At 29.5% G+C, this 10,597-nt stretch overlaps 2 long non-coding RNA genes across 3 annotated transcripts; both read left to right on the top strand.

Moving 5' to 3' along the window:
- The first annotated feature begins 2,667 nt into the window (after window positions 1-2,667).
- LOC123885315 lies at window positions 2,668-5,537 on the top strand. 2 transcript variants are annotated; one of them, XR_006801126.1, is made up of 2 exons: window positions 2,668-2,780; window positions 5,296-5,537. It is a non-coding gene; the product is annotated as an uncharacterized LOC123885315 (long non-coding RNA). The 2 variants fall into 2 exon arrangements; XR_006801125.1 differs by lacking the exon at window positions 2,668-2,780 and adding an exon at window positions 4,163-4,897.
- A 1,715-nt stretch (window positions 5,538-7,252) lies between these two features.
- On the top strand, window positions 7,253-8,223 carry LOC123885310. Its single transcript, XR_006801124.1, has 2 exons — window positions 7,253-7,398; window positions 7,907-8,223. It is a non-coding gene; the product is annotated as an uncharacterized LOC123885310 (long non-coding RNA).
- The last annotated feature ends 2,374 nt before the right edge of the window (window positions 8,224-10,597 follow it).

Below are 10,597 nucleotides of genomic sequence, written 5' to 3'. Positions count from 1 at the left end.
TAATTTGTGTAGCAATAAGAGTTTTATTAACAAGTGTAAATATACCGTTTAAATTAAAAGTTTCTTTTTTTGCTTTTATCACCAATTTAATCTGGTTTGGGTGTCAATTCTGATACGTGGTAATACAGCTTAAATTAAAAAAAAAATATTTTGTTTCCTTTAAAAATTGCAGAAGAAGCGATGATGCAAATTGAGGCATGTGAGATAAGATTGCTTAGGTACAAATTCCATGCAATAATAAAATAGACAGCCACTTATGAACATTATGTGCTTTGAGGAGAATGAACTTATATCTGGTGGTTCCTGCATAAATGGTAAATGCATTTGTTGTGCCTAATGTATCCATGAAATTCTAATTTTTGATTAGTAATTTTTCCATTGGTGATCAGAGAATTAAGTTTAAAACAAATAAGCTAGTTTTTTTAAAAAAAAAAAAATAAGCTAGTTTTTTTTAACGGAAACATATATTATATATAAAATGAATAAGTACAAAAGGTACTCAACCAACCAACCACGGTAAGACAAGTACATGTAATACTTAACCCAAAAATGGAACTAAACCAAATCATGGTCGACTCAGCTGGACATTCTAGCACTATACCACCCAAAACTACCTAGCGAAACAATCAAGTGGAAATTTTATTAAGGTGTAATCTTTGCACAAGGAGTACAATAGAAATCTCTGGCTATGTTTGGATTGGTGGTACAAAATGGAATGGAGCGGAATGGAACATAATGGAATGGAGTGGAACGGAGCGGAATGGAGTATAGATACCATTCCATTGTTTGGATATATTTTATAATTATTCATTCCATTGCATACACCCCAATTTGGAGGGGAAAGAAAATTAATTAGAAGATTGGATGGTATGGGATGGAATGGGTTCCATTGTGTTCCATTTCACTCCATTCATTTTTTGCAAATCCAAACAATGGAACTTAGTTAGTTACCACTCCATTTCATTCCATTCCATCCTTTACCACCAATAGGTACAGAGGGAGAACACAAAAGCAGGAGAAAAAATAGGCCAACACAGTTATAAACTGCTGCGCTTAGAAACAAGAAAAGAAAAAACAGATACAAAAATTACATGCTCCCTGCTAAAAACCAACTCTTCCTCATCTCAACAAGCATAGAGTTGGAGCTTGATGCCATTCATAAAACAGACAGGAGAGAGTTTGAGACCTTGCAATCCACCATTTCCAAGAGCTAATTTTTACTTCCTCCACTAGTCCTATAACATCAGTAATTCCATTCTCATACACACCATTCATAAAAAAGACATGGTGAATTAATCTTTTTAGCTAACTACCAATTCCAAGAAATATATTGTATTCTATTGAAGATTTTCGATAGTTCTACAGATTTTCCGAAAAAAATCTTTTCATTTCTAGTCCGCCAAAGTACCCAAATCACGGCATGCCACACCAACAGAATACCATCGACGCCAATCTTCTTCTTCCGGTAACTAGTCAAATTAGCTTTCTAGAAAGGAGGAGACGGAGTCTGGCAATACAGATGTCAAACCAAACCAACGATATGGACCTTAGACCAAACCAACCAAGCCAAAACAAATAACCTATAGCAGCGGCAAAAATTTAAAAAGTGAGGAATGAATTTAGATTGGTGTGGCACTCGACTATTCGGTCAATTTACTCTGGGAATAATCACATTTTTGATAGTATATTGTGGTGTAAGGTGTTGTTTTGTTTTGGCTCTGTCTCCATGATGTTGGTGTAAAAGGTCTTTTGGCTTAGTTTTGATGTACTTGCACTATTGGGTCTTAGTTTTGTTGTTTGCTATGTTTTTGGTTTTATGTTTGTTCCAGTGGCTGCTTGGTTGCATCTTGGCATTGTACTTTTTTTTTTTTGAATGGAAAATAATATACATAAAAGAAGATATAGCTAGTTACAAACAAATTTGTTGAAATTGTAAAGATCCTCCTTTGAATGGTAAATAATATACATAAAAAAGAAGACATGAGTATTTTTACAAAATTGTCCTTCATTTATGATAAAAAAATTGAAAAATTGAAAAAAAATAGAGTAATAAATAGTTAAGAGTATAATAGAAAAAATAATATTAAATGTTTCATTAATAATTTAAAATTTTTTTTTTTCTCAAAACAGTTTATAATTATAATGTCATAAAAAAACAATAAGTGTGGCTTCTCAAAAGTCGGGGTATGCATCCGCCTGTTTTTTGCTGGAACCGAGTTTGTCGGGGTGTTAAGTTTGGTCTTTGTCAGGTCTGGTTGGGTAAAGGTCTTTTTTGTATGTCTTGCTTGGTGGTTGATACTTGCCTCTTTTTTTAGCTTTTGATGTGTCTTCTTGTAGGATTGTGTATGCATTGTTAGATGTTGGTGTGCTTCTAGTACTCCTATGTGCTTTGAATTTTCTCTTTTTCTTTTTGCATTTTATATGTAATATAATATTATTTGTCATTAAAAAAAAATACAATTTGAGTATAAATTATGGTGACTTTTGAAATTGCAAACTGGTACCGAAGTGGTAATGTAGTATAACCAAACATTGGTTAAGGCCTTAAGGGTCACATTCAACTCATGGTGACGTTTCAAATTGATTAATGGTTGGAATATTAGTTCACGTTTAACTTAAATGGCTCTATAAAATACCAGTACTAAATAGCAATAGCATTGAGATGTATCATAATCACTTATATATACATGCTTATTAGGAGACAAAATAAAAGTCAGAAATAATGGAGAGAAAAATGCTTTTCAGCTTATTCTTCTATCTTATTATTGTCTTTGCTGCTCGTAAGTTTATACTTTAATTAGTATCTCCATTTTTATATTTCTCTTAATTAAAGTAATTTTAAAATATAAGTTTATTTACTTTTTTATTTATCATTTTTTTGAATGGTAGATATAATTTTTTTCAACAATAATGGTAGATATACTCAATGGTATCATACTCAACACCTTAATTTAAATTCGGCTAAGCACCTATAATATAAAAACTCGGAATCTAAATGAGAAGGTTAAACCCCTTACCTCGAATACGTAGAAAACAGCGATAATTTTAGTTGTTCTTTCCTCGTTATCTCTTCTCTCGAGCCCTAGCCCTCCTTTGTTCTCGCGCTCTCTTCTTATGGAAGTGACTAATCATAATTCTCTTATTTTTCCTTCTATTTATAATATGTGTCAGCTAGGTTTTCTTTTCCTAAAAGCTTGTGACAATTTTTATCTCATCTTAAATTCTTAAAAGATCTATTAATTTGTTCATTATCCCTAAAGTTATGAAAATCTTTATTCCTTTTATTTTTATTTATTTTCCTCCTCTTATTTAATTTATTAAGAGTTGTCTAATTATAATTAAATAATTTATTTTTACTATTTCGTCTCATCTACTCTAAATTTCCATTAATTAATTGGTTTGACATATATTTTCTACCGAAATTTATTAAATAATAACTAAATAAACATTTTAAAATTTCGGGGCGTTACATTTATACCCACGGATTTTGGACTTTTACCAACAGATTTTCGCCGTAGCTATATGTCAAATTCCTTGTAGTGTTTGCAATTAATTTCTGATAGAAATGAATTTGTGTCAAAAAAAAAAATATAATATGGGATGTGGATTTGGATCTAATTGGATTGAAGGTTCTTTTGTTGATTTGTCATATCTCGTTGTTGATTTTTATCTCTCTCATTTAAGAGGTCTTTTTCTTGAGGTGGTGACGTTGAGGTGTTTTATTTAAATACTATTGTTTTCTAAATTGTTATTTTAAGTTGTGATAAAATATAAAATATTAATATGTGAGGTAAAATCCTGAAATCTAATTTAAGCTCTTTAGTGTTGCATAATTGAAATAAAAAATGAGTAAATTACTTCAATGCAATGTGTCTCTAAATAGAGTCAAAAAAAGAAATATACGTGAATTAATAGTTAAAGTATATAAAAATAAAAATAAAAACAATAAAAACCTTTCGAACAACCTAAACCAAGATGAGTCTCAACATTTTGAAGAGTAACACAACTTGGTTTAAACTAAACTTAGTAACAAACACACCTAAGTGACGTGTATATATATATATATATATATATATATATATATATATATATATATATATATATATATATATATATATATATATATATATATTCTGTTTATTATTTTGGTTTTTAGTACACTTAAAAACCCACCTTGTCCTGTTGGCCAAAAAATATATACTCCCTCCGTCTCGAAATATAAGAAAAAAAAAAGTTTTCACACTTATTAAGAAACTCTAAATTTTACCAAAACAAACAATTGAGTTTCCTATATTACCCTTGTTATAATTACTTCTTGTTAATGGAAAAAATAAGCTTTTTGAATTTTTAAATGATGAAAGTTAAAAAGTCATATTGAAATAAGCTAACTACCCAAAAGTTTGTTGGGAAACTAAACAATGGTGAATTATGACTAATTGTAATTTTGTAACTTTAGGATTAAAAAAATTGTCTTTTGCTTATACTTTGGGACATCAAAAAGATTTTTTTTTGTTTATATTACGTGACGGAGGGAGTATATACCTTGTGCTAAGGGGTATATCCTTTCAAAAAAAAACTTCAATTGCAAAGTGGGATTGAATTAGGGTATATCCAAACATTAGTTAATTATATTTTTTTTGTTACAAACATTAGTTAAATTACGGGGTCCCATTCAACTCATGGACATGGTGACTTTTTAAATGGATTAATGGGTGGAGTATTATTTTTCAAGTTTAACTTCAATGGTTCTTTAAATAGCTTGACCTATTGCATTGAGATGTATCATAACCACATATACATTCTTAGGAGACAAAATAAAAGTCAGAAATAATGGAGAGAAAAATGCTTTTCGGCATGCACTTTTTTCTCATTTTTCTCATTGTTGTCTTAACAGCTCGTAAGTTTATATTTTAATTAGTATTTCAATTTTCATTTTTATCTTAATCAAAATAATTTAAATATAAAAGTTTGTTTACATTTTAAATTTATTATTTTTTAATGACAAATATTTTTTTTCAATAGTGGCAAATATAATTATAAAAATATAAGTTTGTTTGCTTGAAAATAAAAATATATTCAAGCTATTTTTAAATTGAGAGATTGATTTTTTATAAAATGTCAATCTAAAGATTTATAATTTATACCACCAATGAATCATAAATTAACACATTTTATAAATAATTTCCTATTTAATAATTTATGTAGCAATAAAATAAATATTAGAATTTTACTAACAAGTGTAAATATATTGCTTAAATTAACAAAAAAGTATTTTGTTTCCTTTGAAAATTGCAGAAGAAGCGGTGATGCAGATTGAGGCATGTGAGATAAGATTGCTTAGGTACAAATTAGCATGCAATAATATAATAGATAGCCTTTTTTGTAAGATTGTGTGCATTGAGGAGAATGAACTTATATCCGGTGGTTCCTGCATAAATGGAAAATGCATTTGCTGTGCCTAATGTATCCATGAAAACAAATTCTAATTTGATTATTAATTTTTCCATTGGTGAGAATGAATTTTGTTGTTTGCTATATATTGTTTTTGGTTTTATGTTGTTGTTCTAGTGGCTGCTTGGTTGCATCTTGGCATTTTACAATTTGTTTTGAATGGTAAATAATAGTATACATAAAAAAATCCACTTGGGTTGGTCTACTGGTGTTGGCTTGAGTCCTTTGAGTATGCTTCTTTCAAGGTCTCAGGTTCGATTACTTCTGGTGCTAATTTCGGTGGGCTAAGTCCATACAGAGCAAAAAAAAAAATCTGGCTTTAAATAGGGCCCCCGCAAGTGAGCGGTGGAATTGGTCTCTTTAGATTAGTCGGTCTTAGAGCCGGATACCAAGTTTTAAAAAAAATAATAAAAAAATATACATAAAAGAAGATATAGCGATTTACAAACAAATTTGTTGAAATTGTAAAGATCCTCCTTTGAATGGTAAATAATATACATAAAAGAAAATATGAGTCGATTTACAAAATTGACTTTCATTTATGATAAGAAAAAAATAAATTATATTAAGAATTGAAAGAAAATAGAGTAATAAATAATTAATGATATAAATATAATACGAAAAATAATATTACATACTTCATTAATAATGTAAAACTACTTAAAAATTAGATAAACTATTTGTATAATCTTTAAAAAAGTTAGGACAAACGACCCCGAATATAAATTATGGTGACTTTTCAAATTGCAAACCGGTACAGTGGTACTGATGTGGTATAGCCAAACATTGGTTAAGGCCTTAAGGGTCACATTCAACTCATGGTGTCTTTTCAAATAGATTAATGGTTGGAATATTTAGTTCGAATTTAACTTAAATGGCTCTATAAAATACCGGTACTAAATAGCAATAGCAAGGTTGTCAGAACCGGACCGGACCGGCCGGTCGGACCGGTCGGACCGTGAACCGGCCATGAAACCGGCTCGGTTATGATCGAAAACCGGACAGGAAACCAACCGGGAAAAAACCGTGGCGAACCGGGTTGAACCGGGTTGAACCGGCGAACCGGCCGGCCGGTCCAAACGGTTTTGCAATTTTTTTTTTTTTTTTTTTTAAAAACAAGGCAAAATCTTTTTTTTTTTTTTTTAAAAAAAAAAATCTGAAACAACGTAGGAATAGGAAAAGTTGTTTTTCATCTTTTTTCTCTTCTCTCATTAGTCATCACGTAAAAACGCTTAATTTTTTTTCTCTTCTCTCCTCCACCCTCTTCAACCTTGCCACAAACCCTTCCCCTTCCTCCTCTTGCTCCGGCGCCGGCGGTACTACTATTACCTTGAAGACTATAATGATTATTAGTTTTTAACTTTTTATGTCTAGATGAACATTATAATGATTATTACGTTGCATTTAGCTATGCATTTGGACACTAGTCTTTATGAACTTGATGAACATTTAGTTTTTGCTTTTTCACTTGGCACTTGGTTTTGGTAGTATGTTGTCAATTGATTTTTTTTGAAAGCAGTATGTTGTCAATTGATGTTATGGTGCTATTTTGTGTTATTGAACTTAGTTTATTATATAATTTCTAATTTGGTTTGAATTATAAATTTTATTTTATTTTGACATTTGATATTTTATCTTTTTAATGTGTGAAATTATGAAATATTGAACAATTATTCATATTTTTTATTTATATATTAATTAAAATATATATTTAATTAAAAACGGTTCGACCCCGGTTGAACCCGGTCCGACCAATTGAACCTTGAACCGGTAAGCTTGCCGGTTCGATGACCGGTCCGGTTCTGACAACCTTGAGCAATAGCATTGAGATGTATCATAATCACTTATATATACATTATAATTAGGAGACAAAATAAAAGTCAGAAATCATGGAGAGAAAAATGCTTTTCAGCTTATTCTTCTATCTTATTATTGTCTTTGCTACTCGTAAGTTTATACTTTAATTAGTATCTCTATTTTTATATTTCTCTTAATTAAAGTAATTTTAAAATAAAAGTTTATTTACTTTTTTATTTATCATTTTTTTGAATGGTAGATATAATCTTTTTCAACAATAATGGAAAATATAATTATAAAAATATAAGTTTTTTTGTTTGTTTGTTCCAAAATAAAAATTCAAGCTATTTTTAAATTATTATTTATTTATTTCTTTTTAATGGTAGTGTAATTTTTTTCGACAATAATGGCAAATATAATTATAAAAATATAAGTTTGTTTGATTTAGAGATTGATTTTTATTATAAAATTTAAATTTAAAGATTTAAAATTTATATCGTAATGAATCATAAATTAAAATATTTTAAAAATAATTTCCTATTCAATAATTTGTGTAGCAACAATAAAATATATATATAATAATGTTATTAACAAGTGTAAATATACCACTTAATTTTAAAAAATAAATAAATAAAATTGTTTGCTTTGAAAATTGCAGAAGAATCAGTGATGCAGATTGAGGCATCTGAGGTAAGATGTTTTACGTTTGAAGGTCCATGCAGACACGATAATGGAGCAGATCGTGCTGTTTGTGAAATTCGCTGCCGTATGATGAATAAAATTATATCTGGTGGTTCCTGCGTAAATGATAAATGCATTTGTAGTATCTAACATATCCAAGATATAGTTATACTATATTATTTCGTTTCTATTTTATATATAGGGCTAATCCCTATTTTGCTTCCTGCTATAATTTGGTTCATGTGTATCTGGTTCAATGTCCAAGAAATAAATTCTAATTTGATTATTTTCCAATTGGTGTGAAGACAATTAACTAATATAGATTCATATGTGTTAATTATGTTTTGAGTGTTATATTTTGTATAAGTCTAAAATAATTAACCTAGTCATAGTTTATTTTCACTTTTTTTTTTTGTCTTAATCATCTAGTGTTCAAGAGTGGGACTCCGGTAAATAAAGTTTAATAAGAATTATTTCCATTAAAATTCGAGTTTGAGTTCTCCTAAAAAATTCGTCCTAGTAGCTAGCTAGCTATAGTTTCAATTATATAGCTAGATCATACATTAAGTTTTTTTTTTATAAGTGATTTATTTTTATAATAAAATGAAACGTTAATTAATTATCTTCCCTTTGGTGAGAATTAATAAGTATATATGTGTACAAAGGTAGATTAATATTTCAATTTTCAAGAATTAATAAGTATATAAATTATAGATTAATATGTTAACAAAGTTAGGCAGTTTGTGTCTATTATGTTATCTTTGTTTAAATTTTATTTTAGTAAGAAAATATTTGTTCTTTGATTTCATAAAATATTTCATGTATTTTTTTTAATGGAAAATATAATACTTATATGTACAAAATAAAAGTAATTAGAGAATCATGGATATCAAAATCAAAAGTATATACAACTGGATACCGCTTATATAAAAGATAAAAAAGATACCCACAATATGAACAAAAGGTAACGAAAAATAAAAGTTTAATTACATTTTTGTCACTTATATTTATTTTAGATTTTAAGTTGGTTTTTATTTTTTAAAAGTTTTATTTTGGTCGTTTTTTGTTTTTTCCGTTGCATTAGTTAGTCCTCCCGTCAAATTTAAGTTTCAAGTTGGTCCCTTATATTTATTTTAGGTTTTAAGTTGGTCCCTTATATTTTAATTTTGTTGTTTTTTAATTAAAAGAAAATGACATGGAATATGACTCAAACCAAACTTAAGAGGCAAACTTGAAACTTAAAGAAATAAAAGACCAACTTGAAACTTAAAGAAATAAGAGACAAACTTGAAACTTTTAAAAGATAAATGACCAACTAAAAATATAAAATAATGTTAAGGGGCAAAAATATAATTAAGCCAAAAATAAAATATGGCAGAGAAGACCACAACACTAAAACTGCACCGGCAAAAACAAAACAAGCAAAACGACACTATTGGCGGTTGACTATATGAAGTACAATATGTTGGAGTTGATTATCAAGTTTTAAATCGCCTAATTTTTTTTAAACAAAAAATGAGGTTAAAAAATAGCTATTAGAGAAGTCTCACATCGCTTAGAGTGGTGAAGCAAGAGGGAAATCAATGCTATATATTGGATCTAAGCTTATTTATTTTTAGATGCACCAATCAGTAGCACTTTAAGCTTATATCTCACTTTTTTGTTTTTCTCTTGTACTCTTTTATTAGAGTGTTGTGAGATGTAGTTAGGAATTTGCTTTGGAGAGTGTGGGTGTATGGGGGCCATGGGAAGTTTGAGGGTAGTCAATATGTTATAACAATTTTCACATAGTGTTTATTCTCTGGTTGTTGGTTTTTACAACGGCTGTGGTTTCCGGATTTAGAGTTTCCACGTTATATTCTTGTGTTGTGATTGTGTTTTTTATTTTCTCTATGTCTGTTTTTCCCAACACAATAGTCTTGTATAGGAAATAGTTTTATTTAGATTCCCAAAATCACATTCCTTAAAATCAATTTGTAATCCATGAAACAAACACCCGCTAAGATTAATACTCCCTCCGAAAACAAATATAAGAAAAAATGAACTTTTTAGATTCATTGAATAATGAATGTATCTGGACTATTGTTGGGCATGAATTTGGGGATTCATTTACGTGATTTAAAAGTGGAACCAAGTCATAGGAAAATACTAAGTGGCAGCCAAAGTTGGCATTGATGCATACCCAAAGGAGATGGATGCGCTTCGATGGCTAAGAAGTATTCGAAAGGAGGCTTCGATGGTGCGAAGATGTTCGAAAGCATTTTGGGCCAGTGGGTTCAGACGTGTTTTAGCCCAAAAAAGGAGCAGGTCAAGGCCCAATGGAGAAAGGGCGCGTTGAAGAGAAAGGTTCGAATGATGGAGAACGTGGGGCATGTGTGGCGAAGTGTGGAGCGTTCAGATCATCAAGGAGCAGTTAGGACTCGATGTTAGTATAAGTAGTTGCTTTTGTATTCGAACTAGGGGTCACAAATTTTATACAGAACTTCTCTCTCAAAATTCTAAGTAGTCAAAGCGTTCGAACGAAAGGAATTGCAAGGAGAAAGATGTATGTTTGTGAACCATCTCTTTTGTATTCATTTTACCATTAATGCAATTTACTTTTTCAGTCAAGTTTTATCGTTTGTTTTAGAAAACTTGCTAAGTTTCCTTTGGTTTGAGGCGATTCGAA

This window comes from Trifolium pratense, linkage group LG5 (genome assembly GCF_020283565.1).
Source record: "Trifolium pratense cultivar HEN17-A07 linkage group LG5, ARS_RC_1.1, whole genome shotgun sequence".
In the NCBI taxonomy this organism is placed as follows: Eukaryota; Viridiplantae; Streptophyta; class Magnoliopsida; order Fabales; family Fabaceae; genus Trifolium; species Trifolium pratense.
Note: the sequence above shows the minus strand (reverse complement) of the source record. Positions and strands in the feature narration are given on the sequence as shown.